General features: G+C 46.9%; 1 protein-coding gene across 4 annotated transcripts in view; it reads right to left on the bottom strand.

Moving 5' to 3' along the window:
- The window catches only part of AGAP1 (ArfGAP with GTPase domain, ankyrin repeat and PH domain 1), a 666750-nt gene that overhangs the window by 557068 nt on the left and 95829 nt on the right, over positions 1 to 13853 (bottom strand). The window lies entirely within an intron of this gene.

Raw genomic sequence — 13853 nt, forward strand, 5'->3', positions numbered from 1 at the left:
TGCACCCTACCAATGAGCTCTTCTGATTGCTCTCTGGGGCATTCTTTCATGAGTATCCTATTTTTTTTTAACTAGCTACTTTTAGTTTAGGAGAGAAAAACTATGATTTTTCTAAAGGACAGAGCACTGTAGTAAATCAAAGGATCCAAGAATGTGAAGCTGGAAGGTACCCCAGAGTCTACCAAGTCTAACCCACTCAGGGGAATTCTAGCTCTGATCAAGGTCTGTGTGACTCTGGGCCAAGTCCCAAAGAAACCGTCTCTGAGTCTCAGTTTTCATATCTGCAAAATGGGGATAACAACCACATCAAACTCACAAGGACATTTTAGGATCATATGAGATAAGAAAAGAAAAGCATTTTTCAGCTCATCAGTCATTGATTCTTGATCCTTTTCGAAGGACTTTAAGAGACACCATTATCCTGTCACAACCAAAAAAACAAAACAAAACAACAACAACAAAAAAAACCTTTGAGGAGGAAAAGGGTGGAAGGAGATAGAGAATAGAGTAAATGACAAGGGGAGGGAGTAGGATGGAGGGAAATTCAGTTACAACAGTAACTGAAATGATGTGCAGGATGCTCTCAGAAAAACCTGGAAAGACTTACATGAGCTGATGCAAAGTGAGATGTAATAGATACAAAGTAACAGCAAGATTGTAAGATGATCAGCTGTGAAGGACTTGGCTATTTTCAGCAATGCAATGATCCAAGACAACTCTGAAGGACTTATACAAAATGTGATCCATCTCCAGAGAAAGAACTGATGGTCTTTGAATACAGACTGAAGAAGATATTTTTTGTTTGTTTCTTTTTCTTAAATTTTTTGTTGGTTGGTTGGTTTGTCTTTTACAACCTGACCAATGTGGAAATGTTTCCCATGACTACACATGTATAACTTTTTTTTTTTTGGTGAGGCAATTGGGGTTAAGTGACTTGCTCAAGGTCACACAGCTAGTAAGTGTTAAGTGTCTGAGGTCACATTTGAACTCAGGTCCTCCTGACTCCAGGGCCAGTGCTCTATCCACTGCGCCACCTAGCTGCCCCTACATGTATAACTTATGTTGAATTGTTTGCATTCTTCAGGAGATGTGGGGAGGAAGAACACAAAATATTTTTTAATGGACATTAAAATTGTTTTTACATGTAATGGGAGGAAAAAATAAAATTCTAAATAAATGGAAAAAAAGTTTTAAAAAAGGAGAGTGATGCCATTATTGAAAGATCCACCAAATTGGAGAGTTGGCACTGACTGTGTGCCAGAAATTGCACTGATTTTGGAGTCAGAGAACCTGTGTTTGAATTTTGACCCTGATGCTTAAAACATTTAAGCTCTGTGCCTCGGTTGCCCTATCTCTGTAAGGTGGGGTCAGAACAAAACTTCCTTGGGGTCTGGATCCAGAATGCTACTTTCTGTTCAAATGTCTCTCTTCCTGAGGAAGGAGGGGGAGGCACATGCGCAGAACTGAAGATAATAAGAAAACAAAAATCCTCAATAAAATGTAATATTTTGTTAGAATAATAACTAACATTGCTTTTAAAGAAAAGTCATTTTCAAAAGTGGATCCATCAGCTTTCATTGAGAGACACTAAAAACAATGCCTCCTCCCCCCTTCCAGAGAAGCCAGCTCCTCAAGGCTTCAGATGTAATTTGTTTATTTATCCAGCCATCCCCTCTCCCCTCACTGCCCAAAGGAGCTCTGGTTCACAGCCCTGCTCAGTGCATTACAGTCAATGATGTCACCAGAGGCCTGCAGCAGCCTGGCTCACCCCAGCCCCAGGGTTAATGCACAGCACAACTGCCAATGACCCAGGCTGAGTCTTCAACCTGAGGCAAACAATAACAAGCTGGTGGAACCAGAGAGTGGCTCATGCAGAGGTGGGGAGAGAGCGGAGGCGGAGCCTGAGAGTCAGGTAGAGACCAGCTGGGAAAGTGAAGACCAGTCAGAAGCAGGAAATCCTTCTCACTCCATCCATGCCGAAAGGCACTGTGGCCAAAAGGCTATGGGGGAGGGGGGGGGGTTCAAGTAACAGCATGGAGAAGCAGAAAGAGGCCTAGCCATAGAGGCCAGGAATCCCGGGTTCGAATCCTGCCTGTGTCCCTCACCAGTTCTGTGACCCTGGGACACCACACGACATTTCTCAGTTTCCTCTCCCTGGGTTATTGTCGCTAAGGTGCTGTGAACCTCTGAAAATGCCAGAGTGATTAATATTCTTGTCATTAGAAGGTGTACACAACTCAATACCGTCATCTCTGTTTATCATGGGTCCTTAAGCTGAGGTCTATAACGTGTATGTGTGTGTATGTGTAGACACACCCTGACATTTCACATATATGACACAAATACACGCCAACACAGACATATACCCACACACATATTTATATGCACATGTCTAAACACATCCATGTATTGATATGTGTGCACATGTGTGAGCATATATATTTATGTACATGAACATGAACGCACACATGTGTATCGACATTTCATTATCATTGGTAGTTCAATATCATTGGGTTCCCTTGTAATCCTGTGTGTTTTATTTGAAAACCCTGACTTGGAGGAGGCTCGCCTCACTATACAGCCACATCTGTCCAGGATACAAATGGGGCTAAGACTCCCTGCTCTGGATGCCAGGCACGAGGGAGCCAACAAGCATTTAGCTTTCTTTTCAGAAAATTCATTATTTATTTATTCTTAACATTAAAAAAAAAATGTTGAGTTCCAGATTCACTTCTTCCCGCTCGTCTCTCCCCCATCCACTGGGAAGTCGAGTGATCCTATGTCAATTATACATGTGAAATCACACAAAACATATTTCCATATTAGCCACGTCACACCAAAAAACAAGCAAGCAAAGAGAAAGTGAGAAAACTCTGCTTCCATCTGCACCCAGAGCTCATCACTTCTCTCTCTGGAGGGGGATGGCATTTTTCATCATGGGTCCTCTGGAACTGTCTTGGATCCTTGTCTTCACCAGAGTAGCCGAGTCTTTCACAGTTAATCACAGTTATACTATTGTTGTTACTGTGAATGACATTTTGCTGGTTCTGCTCATTCACTTGGCATCAGTTCATATAGGTTTTGCCATGTTGTTTTTTTCTGAACCCCCCCTTTGTCATTTTCTTATATCACCATAATATTCCATCCCACTCATATGCCACAGCTCATTCAGCCATTCCCTAATGGATGGGCATCTCCTGGATTTCCGATTCTTTGCCACCACAAAAGGAGCTGCTGGGGCAGCTAGGTGGCGCAGTGGATAAGAGCACCGGCCCTGGAGTCAGGAGTACCTGAGTTCAAATCCGGCCTCAGACACTTAACACTTACTAGCTGTGTGACCCTGGGCAAGTCACTTAACTCCAATTGTCTCACTAAAAAAAATAATAATAATAATAAAAGGAGCTGCTGTAGATATTTTTGTGTATACGGGTCCTTTTCCCTTTATAAAATCTCTTTGGGGTACAGACCTAGCAGTGGTATTGTTGGGTCCCCAAAGTGTATGCACAGTTTGATACCCTTTGGGCAGAGTTCCAGATTGTTCTCAACAGGCACTTACCTAAGCTATCTTCATCCATCCAGGGGTTGGTGAGATCTGACATTTGGGAGCCTAGATCCCAAGCTTAATGGGGCTGTAAGAGACCCTCTTCTCACAAGGCCCCTTGCTTGGGTGTCCACCTCTAAGAGAAGATTTTGCTGCGGATACCCTCACCCTCTGATCCCTCTAGAACCCCCATGGGGACAATCTGCAGCCTCATCTCTGCCCAGTGGGAGGATTCTACAAGATCAAAGAGAAACAAAGCTAGAAAAGGCACCTGGGGCCCGGACATCTACCACAGGAGCACAAGAGTAACACCCAGCATGTCACAACCATTCTCATGTCTGGGGTCACAGGTTTGAAGCTGGAAGAGGCTCAGAGTTCAGCTAAGTCTCCTTGTTTTACAGAAATGAGTGAAAACAGTGAAAGGCATCAGAAGCCTGATCAAGGAAGTGACCGAATGGGACTACCACAGTGCTTGGCAAACATTAGGCACTTAGTAAATGTTCGTTCATAAACTGATTTGTGTTAGAAAAAAACAATAAAAGATTAAAAAAGAAAAACAACGTGTTTCTGCTTCCATATGGGTTCACTGAAGTCATGTCAGCAACAGGATTAGTTCACCACGTGCCCACTTCCAGCCATCTTGTCTACTTTCTACATCCTAAAGAATTGCTACAGGTGCAGATTCCTCCCTGGACAGCCCAAACAGAGCTTGGTCTGGCTCAAGGGGTCACATTGCCATCCACATTAAGCGAAAAAGTGTGCTTGGCATTCAATGCCCCTCCCAAGAATGCCTATTTCAAGTGATTCAAACAATAGTCTTATCAGAGATTAATTTTAGCCCAAGTTACAAAAGTAGCTTGATCTTCTGATAGGCTCCAGAACAATTACAATGGGCCAGGCTGGGCAGGGCAAGGCCCCTGATGACCAAGTCTGGATCGGTCAAGGAACACTTACTGAGAAAGTGAATGCTGTTCCCCACATGTTGCATCGTTCTTATATGGCTGACAGAAGAGATCGGAAGCTCCCAGAACTCAGCAAAAGCAGAGGTTTGAGATGCCAGGCTCACAAAAAGGAAAAGGAATGAGTGCCCAGGAACTAGGAGCTACTCCCTCCCAGCCCTCCCAGTCACGGAGGAGCCACTGAAACAAAAAACCCAAACACGAGAATGACAAATGTCAGGAAACACACAATGGGACAAGATGCCCTTTTGTAGTAATCACCACGATAGCACACATCAATTTGTCTCTTAAATTTATCTTCTCACCTTTGAGCTTCACAACAACCCTGAGAGGCAGGGGCTTCTGAATCCCCATTTTACAGTAGAAAAAACTGAGTTTAAATGACTTGCCTAGGGTCACACAAGTAGGACACGCCTGAGGCAAGATTTGAATTCAGATCTTCCTAAGCCCAAACTCAGCACTCTATAAACTCCTCCACCTAATAACTAACTACAATAATAATGGCTCAGATTTTTGTAGCACTTTAAACTTTTACAAAATTGCAAAATTCTTTACAAAGGTCACCAAGTTTATTAAGCATTTCCAATGTGCCTAAAAAGGGCAGCTAGGGGGTGCCATAGTGCATAGAGCCTGGGACCTGGAGTCAGGAAGACTCATCTTCCTGAGTTCAAATCCAGTTTCAGGCACTTACTAGTTGTGTGACCCTGGGCAAGTCACTTCACCCTGTTTGCCTCAGTTTCCTCATCTGTCAAATGATCTGTAGAAGGAAATGACAAACTGATCTTTGCCAAGAAAACTCCAAGTGGGGTCGTGAAGAGTCAGATATGACTGAACAACTGAACAAGAAATGTACCTAAAGAAAGACAAAAACACAGTCTCTTCCATCATGGAAACTCATTCTATTGAGAGAGGAAACATACAAACAATTATGTACATACAAAAATACATACAGAGTAGCAGGAAGATAGTTATGGAAGGGCTGGCAAATTATCCCATTTTACAGATGTGGAAACTAAGGCTCAAAGAAGTTTGGGGACTTGCCTAGAGTCACAGAGCTAGTATGTGTGTCAGGTAGGATTCATATCCAGGTCTACCTCACTCCAATCCAGCCCTTTCACGTCTACCCTTCAACATTCCTACACCAGTACTTAGGGTTTTTTTTAAAGGATTGGACAGGGACATGTGTGGTCAGAGACAGCCCAGAGAAAAGCTTGAAGTCAAGTTTACCTCTGATGAAGCCCTTTTCCTCAAGTCATTCTTTGTCTCTTAGCTACTTTTCAGCACCCACCCTCCTCCCTTTTTTTTTGAGGCAATTGGGGTTAAGTGACTTGCCCAGGGTCACACAGCTAGTAATTGTTAAGTGTCTGAGGCCGGATTTGAACTCAGGTCCTCCTGAATCCAGAGCCGGTGCTCTATCCACTGCACCACCTAGCTGCCCCAACCCTCCTCCCTTTTAATACCCTCCAGGTCCCCAGTGTTTCCCTAGTCAAAGTGGGGAGTAATCCAGGCAGCTAATTCATACTAAAGTGAAAATAGCACCTTGTGATAGAAAAGGGAAAGAGGGAAATGGACATAGTCAGGTAATTGACACTAACGAGAATGACCCATTGCCTTAGAAATCTTATGGTAAAATGGAGGGTGGGGAGGGGCCGTACAGACAGAGGAGGCAGCCGATGGGCTCTGGTCCTTCCACGGAAGCTGTGTGACATGAGCCAGCCTGAGAAGGGAGCTAACTGCTGCCCCGAGGGGACAGGAGGTGTGGAAGCTTCACGTGTGCATAGGTGTGCACAGGGAGGTAAGCAGAGGAAGAGCTCCCGGGCCTCCCAATCATACCTGAGAGGCCCCCACTCACCTTGCCCCCTGCTGAGGCCAGCCCAGACTGAGAAGGGAGGAAAGTAACAAGGGCTGGCATTTCTGTCACTTCTTCATGACAAGCACCTCATGAGGTAGGTGTGCTGAGTCTAAAGAGCTCCACTCAGTGGGAGTGCTGGACATGGAGTGAGGAGCACTTATCTTCCAATCCCATAGCTAAACTTTACTAGGGGGTGTAACTGGAGGCCACTTAATCTCTCTCAGCCTCAGTTTTCTCATCTCTAAAATGGGAATAATAATAGCACCTAACTGGCAAGGTCACGGAAGGATAAATGTGTTAACATGAATGCACTTTGCTTGGTTCTCATTTTACAGATGAGGAAAGTGAAAGTCCCACAGTACACATCCAAGGCAGAATTCGAACCTGTTTCCTCCTGGTTCCAAAACCAGGGGTCTCTCCACTACCCCCCAACTGCCATTTTCTTTACAAAAAAGGTGGAGTCATTTAAAGTGCCTCGCCTCGCTTATAGAGTATGATACAAACTCCTCTGTCTGGCATTAAAACCCTCTAGGACCTAGCTCTGGACCACCTTCTCAGACTTAGACTCAGGTTAGTTCCCTACCTATTGCTCCTCCACTTCCAGCCTCCACACATTTGCCCAGGCTATACCCCATACCAGGAACTCCTTCCCTCTTCCCCTCTGCTCCTTGGAATCCCTCATTTTCTCCAGTGTTCAGCTCAACGGCTACCTCTCCTGACCCCCCTACAGCCACCCCAGGGTGGGTTCCAAAGAGCTAAATTAATAAAGGTTTTCCCCTCTGCCTTCTCCACATTTCATCACCAGGCTTCTAGAAAGAAAGGAGATGAGGAAATAATTCCCAGACCACAGAGACTGGCCCTTGGCCAAGTGGGTTGACTTCTGGCTTCTGCTCTTCCCTACCTGGCCCACCATGGCGGGGCGGGGCGACATGTCATCCTCCCCCTGGTGTCCTAAGCATTCTACAACTCAGAACAATAGCCGGGGTGCTTTGGCCCAGCTCCAGGAGGCCCATGGCCATCTGTTCATTATTGAAATCCTGAGCCTGATGGCTCCTTAGGGAGGCAGCTCTCACTCCCAACAGGCTGTTGCTTTGTTCTCAATGCCTGCATCCCCCAGCTGGGCTCAACCCCATGACCTCCAGCTCCTTCGACACTGCACGAGTTTGATCCATGTAAAACCTGGTTCAAGCCTCCCCTTCACTGTGAGACCTCGGGGTCCCCACCAGCTGCCAGCACCATGCGTGCCCCATATTTTGTTTTGTACAGAGTCGGCATTCGCAGCCAGAGCCCTCTTGTCCATCCCATTAGAAGATGAGCTCCTTTGGGGCAGGGACCGCTTTCCTCCAGTCTTTGTCCCCCAAGCCTGGGAAACTCCCCAGCTTCTCCGATCTCCCACATACATCCCACCCTTGCTGGTCTCCCAGTGCGGAGGGTCTCCTCTGGGAGAGGAGCTCCCATTTCCCCTGTATTTATCTTCTACGTCTGCCCCCCCCACACACACACACACACACACACACGATGGTCAGATTCTCGAGGGCAAGGATTGTTTGCCTTGTTTAGTTTTATTTCACTCAGCAAAGAACTTCCCAAATGCTTGTGGGTGAAGAGCCCACGATGGGAGGGGCAGTGGACTAGAGGTGCCCTCCCCCATAGAATGGGAAGCATGGCATGGAGCTGGGTCCCTGGGGAAGGCTATGTTGAGGTCCAGAATGATAGAGCGGGGAGGGATCTTTGCCACTGCCTTATTGAACTCAGAACCAAAGAATCCCCTACACCCACTCCTGACAAAGGATGCAGCCGCTCCTTGAATGCTTCAACCAACAGGGAGCTCACTACCTGTTCAGGGACAGCTCCAAATATTATATATTCTTTTCCTGGACTGCCAGCCTCAAACTGCCTCCCTGTGCTTCTCACACACTTCTCCCAAAAGTTCTGGGCTGGCACCTCACGTGGTGACTTGAATCCCTCTCCCACTGGGTCATCTGGTTCATTTCAGCCCAACTTTTCAATCTGGCTCTCTAAGCAGAGGAAAAGGTCATCAAAGAGGTGTGACCAAGGAAAAAATCACAGGGTGTTTATTATTGTGAGAAATCTTTTTGGTTGGTTTGTTCCGTGTTCATGGAGTTCTCGGTGGCTGAGGGGCCTGAGGGAGTCAGTGTCAGCACCTCCCCTTGCTGGTCATTATGGGCAGACACTGTAGTGAAAGGGGCTCTCAGTCCAAAGAGCTGGGTTCAAATCCTGGCTGGGTCTGCCACTCACTAGCCATGGGAATCTAGCTGATCAGATTCCCTTTATGGGTCTCTGCAAAATGGGGGGAACCTGAGCTGCCCCCCTGCTTTTCTGGGTTGTTTTGACCAAGCCTTCTATTCTGAGGCAAAACCTCGAGGTCACACTGATCAAGTACTTCTTATATCCCAAAGGCTGCAAAATCCCATTCACGTGTATGTGTATAGGCTAGACTGCTGGCCAATAATGCCTCAAGAAACTTAAGCCATACGTCTAGCATGTGAGATTTTACTGTATGGGGTTGAGAGTCATGTATAAATAAGAGTCTGAGAAAGTTATCTGAGTCTTAGAGACATCAAGTGACTGGCCCCGGGTCACACAGCTAAGAGGAAGGGGGAGGGTCTGAACCAGGTCTTTCTGATTTGGGAGGCAGCATGGTATAGTGCATTGGGCACTGGATTGGGAGCCAAGAGGACCTGAGTTCAAATCCTACACCAGATACTTACAAGTTGTGTGACCTTGGACCATGTCGGGCACTCTGTGTTTAAGTTTCATCATCCATAAAATGGGGCTTGGGGGTGGGGACTGTCCTATCAGGTTTCTTACGGCTCTAGACCTAGCATCCTTTAAATTCCTACCTATGTGACCCTGAATAATTTGTTTCGCCTCCTCTCTGCCTCAGTTTCCTTCTCTATAAAATGGAGGGGAGGAGAGGGTATGAACTCACTATCTTCCAAGAACCTTCTAGCTCTCTATGACCCTATGAGTTACTTCCTGTGTGATCTTGGACAAGTCACTTCATTTCTCCAGGCCTCAGTTTCCCCAGCTGTGAAGTGACATCTTTTTCAGCCCTAGACCCTAAGTCTAGGCTCCAACACCACCTTGACTCTTTCCAGGGGGGGAGTGTCAAAAAAAACACAAGGCAAATTACCCTGAGGGATGACCAGCACAAGACATCAATAGAGGAGGCTCAACCTTTCCTCAGTGTCTCCTTCTAGCTCATTCATGCACGTCCAGAGAACAGGATGGAAGGACACAGCAGGCACTGGACCACAGAACCATGAACCAGAGTCTTCTGACCTCCCCAGCCACGCAAGTATTTACCCTCGGAAAAGAGGACACAGCACTGAGGATCCTCTCCTGAACAGGTACCCTTGCACCAAGGCTGACATGGGCCGGTTCCCTTCCTAGAGCTCCCCACCTGGAGATGCCCCAGAGGCATTTTCCACAAACAAGGCAGGTCCTTTTGGTGCCCTCACTGCTAAACGCTGCTTGATATCAGAGCTGTCAGGAGGGCAACTGATTGTCTTGCACTCTCTGCCCTCTTCTGGGGGCAGAAATAAGAGCTAGCTACCTCTCTGGGATGGCAAAGGTGGCAAAGGAAGCCGCCCACCTGTGGGAGAAACAGTGCAGGAGCAGAGTGAGTGCCCCTCTCCCCTCTAGAGCTCAGGATGCTCGCCCCCCCACCAGTATCCTCCCTTCTTTTTATTTTATTTTATTTTATTTTTTTATTTTTATTTTATTTTTATTTTTTTGTGTGGTGAGGCAATTGGGGTTAAGTGACTTGCCCAAGGTCACACAGCTATTAAGTGTCAAGTGTCTGAGCCTGGATTTGAACTCAGGTCCTCTTGAATCCAGGGCTGGTGCTCTATCCACTGAGTATCCTCCCTTCTAACAGAACTGCCATCTAAGACTACGACCAATCATAGACTTTGCCAGGGTGGATTAAGCTTCACAACTCCCCAGTGGCACAAATGTGGCCTCCTTCCATATGACTAACATGTAAGTGCCACAGAAGGGAAGCCAGTGCGGGATTATAGACAGAGAGGGGGCCTCTAGAGCTGAACGCTCAAATCTAATCTCATCCTCAGGGTCAGAGGAGGTGCAGAATGGGAACCAAGGGTCTCTGGCTCCAAAACCCCACCTTCCTTCCCCTGACCAACAACAAACATAACAAATATTTACACAACAATGAAAGGCTGGCAAAGTGCTTCCCACAATCCTCTAAGGCAGTGCTATTATTGTCCCCATTTTACAGAGTAAAAGACATACTCAGAGAGGCTGAGGGAATCACTCAGGGCCACACAGCTAATTAGCATCAGAGGGAAAGCCCCAAAATCCAACTTTCCTGACTCAAAGTCAGGATACAACCAATAATCAATCAACAAGCATTTATTGAGCACCCACTGTGTGCCAGGCACTTCGCTAAATAGTGTAGATACAAAAAGAGCAAATCAGTAGTCACTTAATAAGCACCAACTGTATGCTGAGCAGCTGGGAAAGGAGACAAGAGTGAAAGTTTCTGTTCTCAAGAAATCTGCATTGTATCAGAGGAAACTGCACACTGACCTATACATACACACATATGCACATAGATGGCAGGGGTGTCCGAGGGAGGGGGAACCAGAGGAGGGGGTTGGCAGTGCCTGAATAGCATCTTAAAGGAAAGGCTGGTGCACCAGGCAGGGGAAAGCCAGTTGCAAAGACTCAGAGATGGGAAATAGAGGAAGCACACCTCAAATCATCTTCCTCCTGGTTGCAGAGACATCCAAATTCCTTCTCACCATGGGGGCCAAGGGTCAGCAGCAGAGGCCACTGTGTCCCCAGAGTCAGAGCTCCCCCTCAGGGCAAGAGTTCTATCGTCCCACCCCGCTGGGGGGAGAGGAGGAGGTGTTGCCTGGGGCAGAATCTACACTGGAGAACCTTTTATTCACTATTTACAATGGTTTGTCCCTCTCTCTCACTGCAAGAACAGGAGGTCCTCAGAATTGGGAGCAGGGCCCACAACTGTATTGTTCTCCTTCCCAGATGGAAGACCCACCCTCATGAAGCTGGGACCAAGCTGATGTGACTTATAGCCAGACTCGGCCATCTCTGCCAGCTTCAAACAACCTCGATTGATGTCTGCAGGAAAGAACAAATGCGATTCCCCAGAAGAACTCAGGAACAAAGAGATGAAATCCACCCAGGGCAACAGGCCAAAAATGGCTCTGAAAGTTGGACAGTCCCTTGAGGCTCGAACATTCTCCTCCCCCCAGAAGTGGAAAGATTCCCCCAAATGCAGGGGAGGAGGTGCCAGGGGAGCTGAGGCTTGGAGATTGAGAACTGCGAGGACCTCAGATCCACCTCATCCCTCATTCTCTGCGAGGAGGAAGAGGGGAGGGACCTCCAAGGTCACCTAACCCAACTTTCCTTTTACCAAGGAGGACACTGAGACCCAAGGAGAGCCAGAGAGGGGGAATAACTTGGCCATCCCAGACCACACAGGCAGGATCGTACATCTAGAGAGAGCTAGAGGGTCCCTGGAGTTCATATCGTCCAGTCTGGCCCTGCTCCCAGGGCCCCACCCCCCCCCACCCAATTTTACAGCTAAGGAAATTAAGAATGGGGGGAAGATAAGTGACCTTCCCAAGATGACACAGACTGACTGGATCATAAGACCCCAGATCATATAAAAGAGATGAGACCATAGAGTCCCACACTTAATATCTTCTCAAATGGACAGGCAAAGAAACTGAGGCCCAAGAAGTGAGTTGCCTTGTCCAAGACCACATAGAGATAGGCACAGTGAGATTTCAAAGCCTGGCCTTTGGACTCCATCCCAATCTGGCCTCTCCCCACAAAGATCAGAAGAGAACTTATTGGTAAAACACTTTGCCAACAAAGGCGTGCTCTAATAATCCACAAGGTCCGCTGTTGTGGAGCCTGTTGAAGTTATCAGCGCCGGGCAGGACTATGACCCTCTAATCCCCGGACAGACTCACAGCGCTGTTCTCCACAAGGCTGATGATGATCAACCCCAGGAAGTGAGACTGACGGAAAAGGCAAACAAAAACAACCTGTCTCTAGTGATGTCCACCTGCAGCTCCAGTAAGCCAGCCTCTGACCTTGGGAGATAAATGCTGTGACCATTAGCTCCCGCATTCTAGGGCTCTGCAAACCCAAAGGAGGCCAGCCAGATTCTTCTGAGCTAAGACTGGAAGGACTTCAGAGGCAATCAAGATCACCCTCCTTACAGACGAGGAAACTGAGTCTCACAGAGGTGAAGGCACTTGGCTGGGTTCAACTAAGGATCACAAGTTTAAAGCCGGAGGGCAGGGGGCAGCTAGGTGGCACAGTGGATAGAGCACCAGCCCTGGATTCAGGAGGACCTGAGCTCAAATCCAGCCTCAGACACTTGACACTTACTAGCTGTGTGACCCTGGGCAAGTCACTTAACCTCATTGCCTGGAAAGCTGGAGGGCCCTTAATGGCCATCTAGTCCAACCCTCTGATTCTACAGAGAAGGAAACTGAGGCCCTGAGGAATAGGTTTGCCCAAGGTCAGAAAGGGACAGAACAACCAGTTTTTTGATGATCATCCCTGAAAGGAGAAAATAAACAGGGAAAAATAAGGTTCACAGAGACTGTCTTGGCCTGAAGCTCCCTGGATGTGTGTTCATAGGTTTCCATGGCAATAAGCTTCTTGATAAAATTTTAGGGGTTTAAAAAAAAACTTTATAATTATATCACAGTTATATGAAAGGTGGTGATAGTCTTGCTATATTTTGCCTGGAACACAGTAGGCGCTTTATAAGAAATGCTTATAGATTGATTGGTCAGACCACATCTGGGGTATCATGTTCCTTTTTAAAATGGTCTGTTTTAGGAAAGACATTGATGGGTGGGCGAATCTAGCGGCAGGAAATGAAGGCAGCGATGGGCCTTGCGACCAAAAAGTGGGTCAGCTGAAGGAACTAGAGATATTCAGCCCAGATAAGAAAAGACAGGGAGGACACGCTGTCTTCACATTTCCTGATGACTTGTCTGTCTTGTCCCCGAAGAGCCAAATGATATGGGGAAATTCCAAAGGCGAAACTAAGGGTGAGAGCAGGAGAAGGTTCTTAATAGCAAGAGCTGTGCCCAAGGGACCCAGATCGCCTCAGAAGTAGTTGGATCCCCTTCAATAAGGATCTTCTAGCAAATGCTGGATGACCTTTGGTCAAGGGTTTGAGAGAGGGAATTGACGTACAGCACAGGTTAGACTGAGGTGCTTCTGACTGAGATTGTGTGTAGCTAAGTGATGGAGTAGAGTGCAATTTATTACCTGAGTTTGAATACTACTTCAGACATTTACTAACTGTCTGACCCTGGGCAAGTCACTTCACTTTGTCTGCCCTGTTTCTTCATTTGTAAAACGGGAATAATAACGGGGCTGTGCTTGAAGATCAATTGACTTACCATAGGTAAAGCGCTTTGCAAACTACAGCCTTATATCAACCCAATCCATCATTCTA

The sequence above is a fragment of the Dromiciops gliroides genome, chromosome 4 (genome assembly GCF_019393635.1).
Source record: "Dromiciops gliroides isolate mDroGli1 chromosome 4, mDroGli1.pri, whole genome shotgun sequence".
NCBI classification, from domain to species: domain Eukaryota; kingdom Metazoa; phylum Chordata; class Mammalia; order Microbiotheria; family Microbiotheriidae; genus Dromiciops; species Dromiciops gliroides.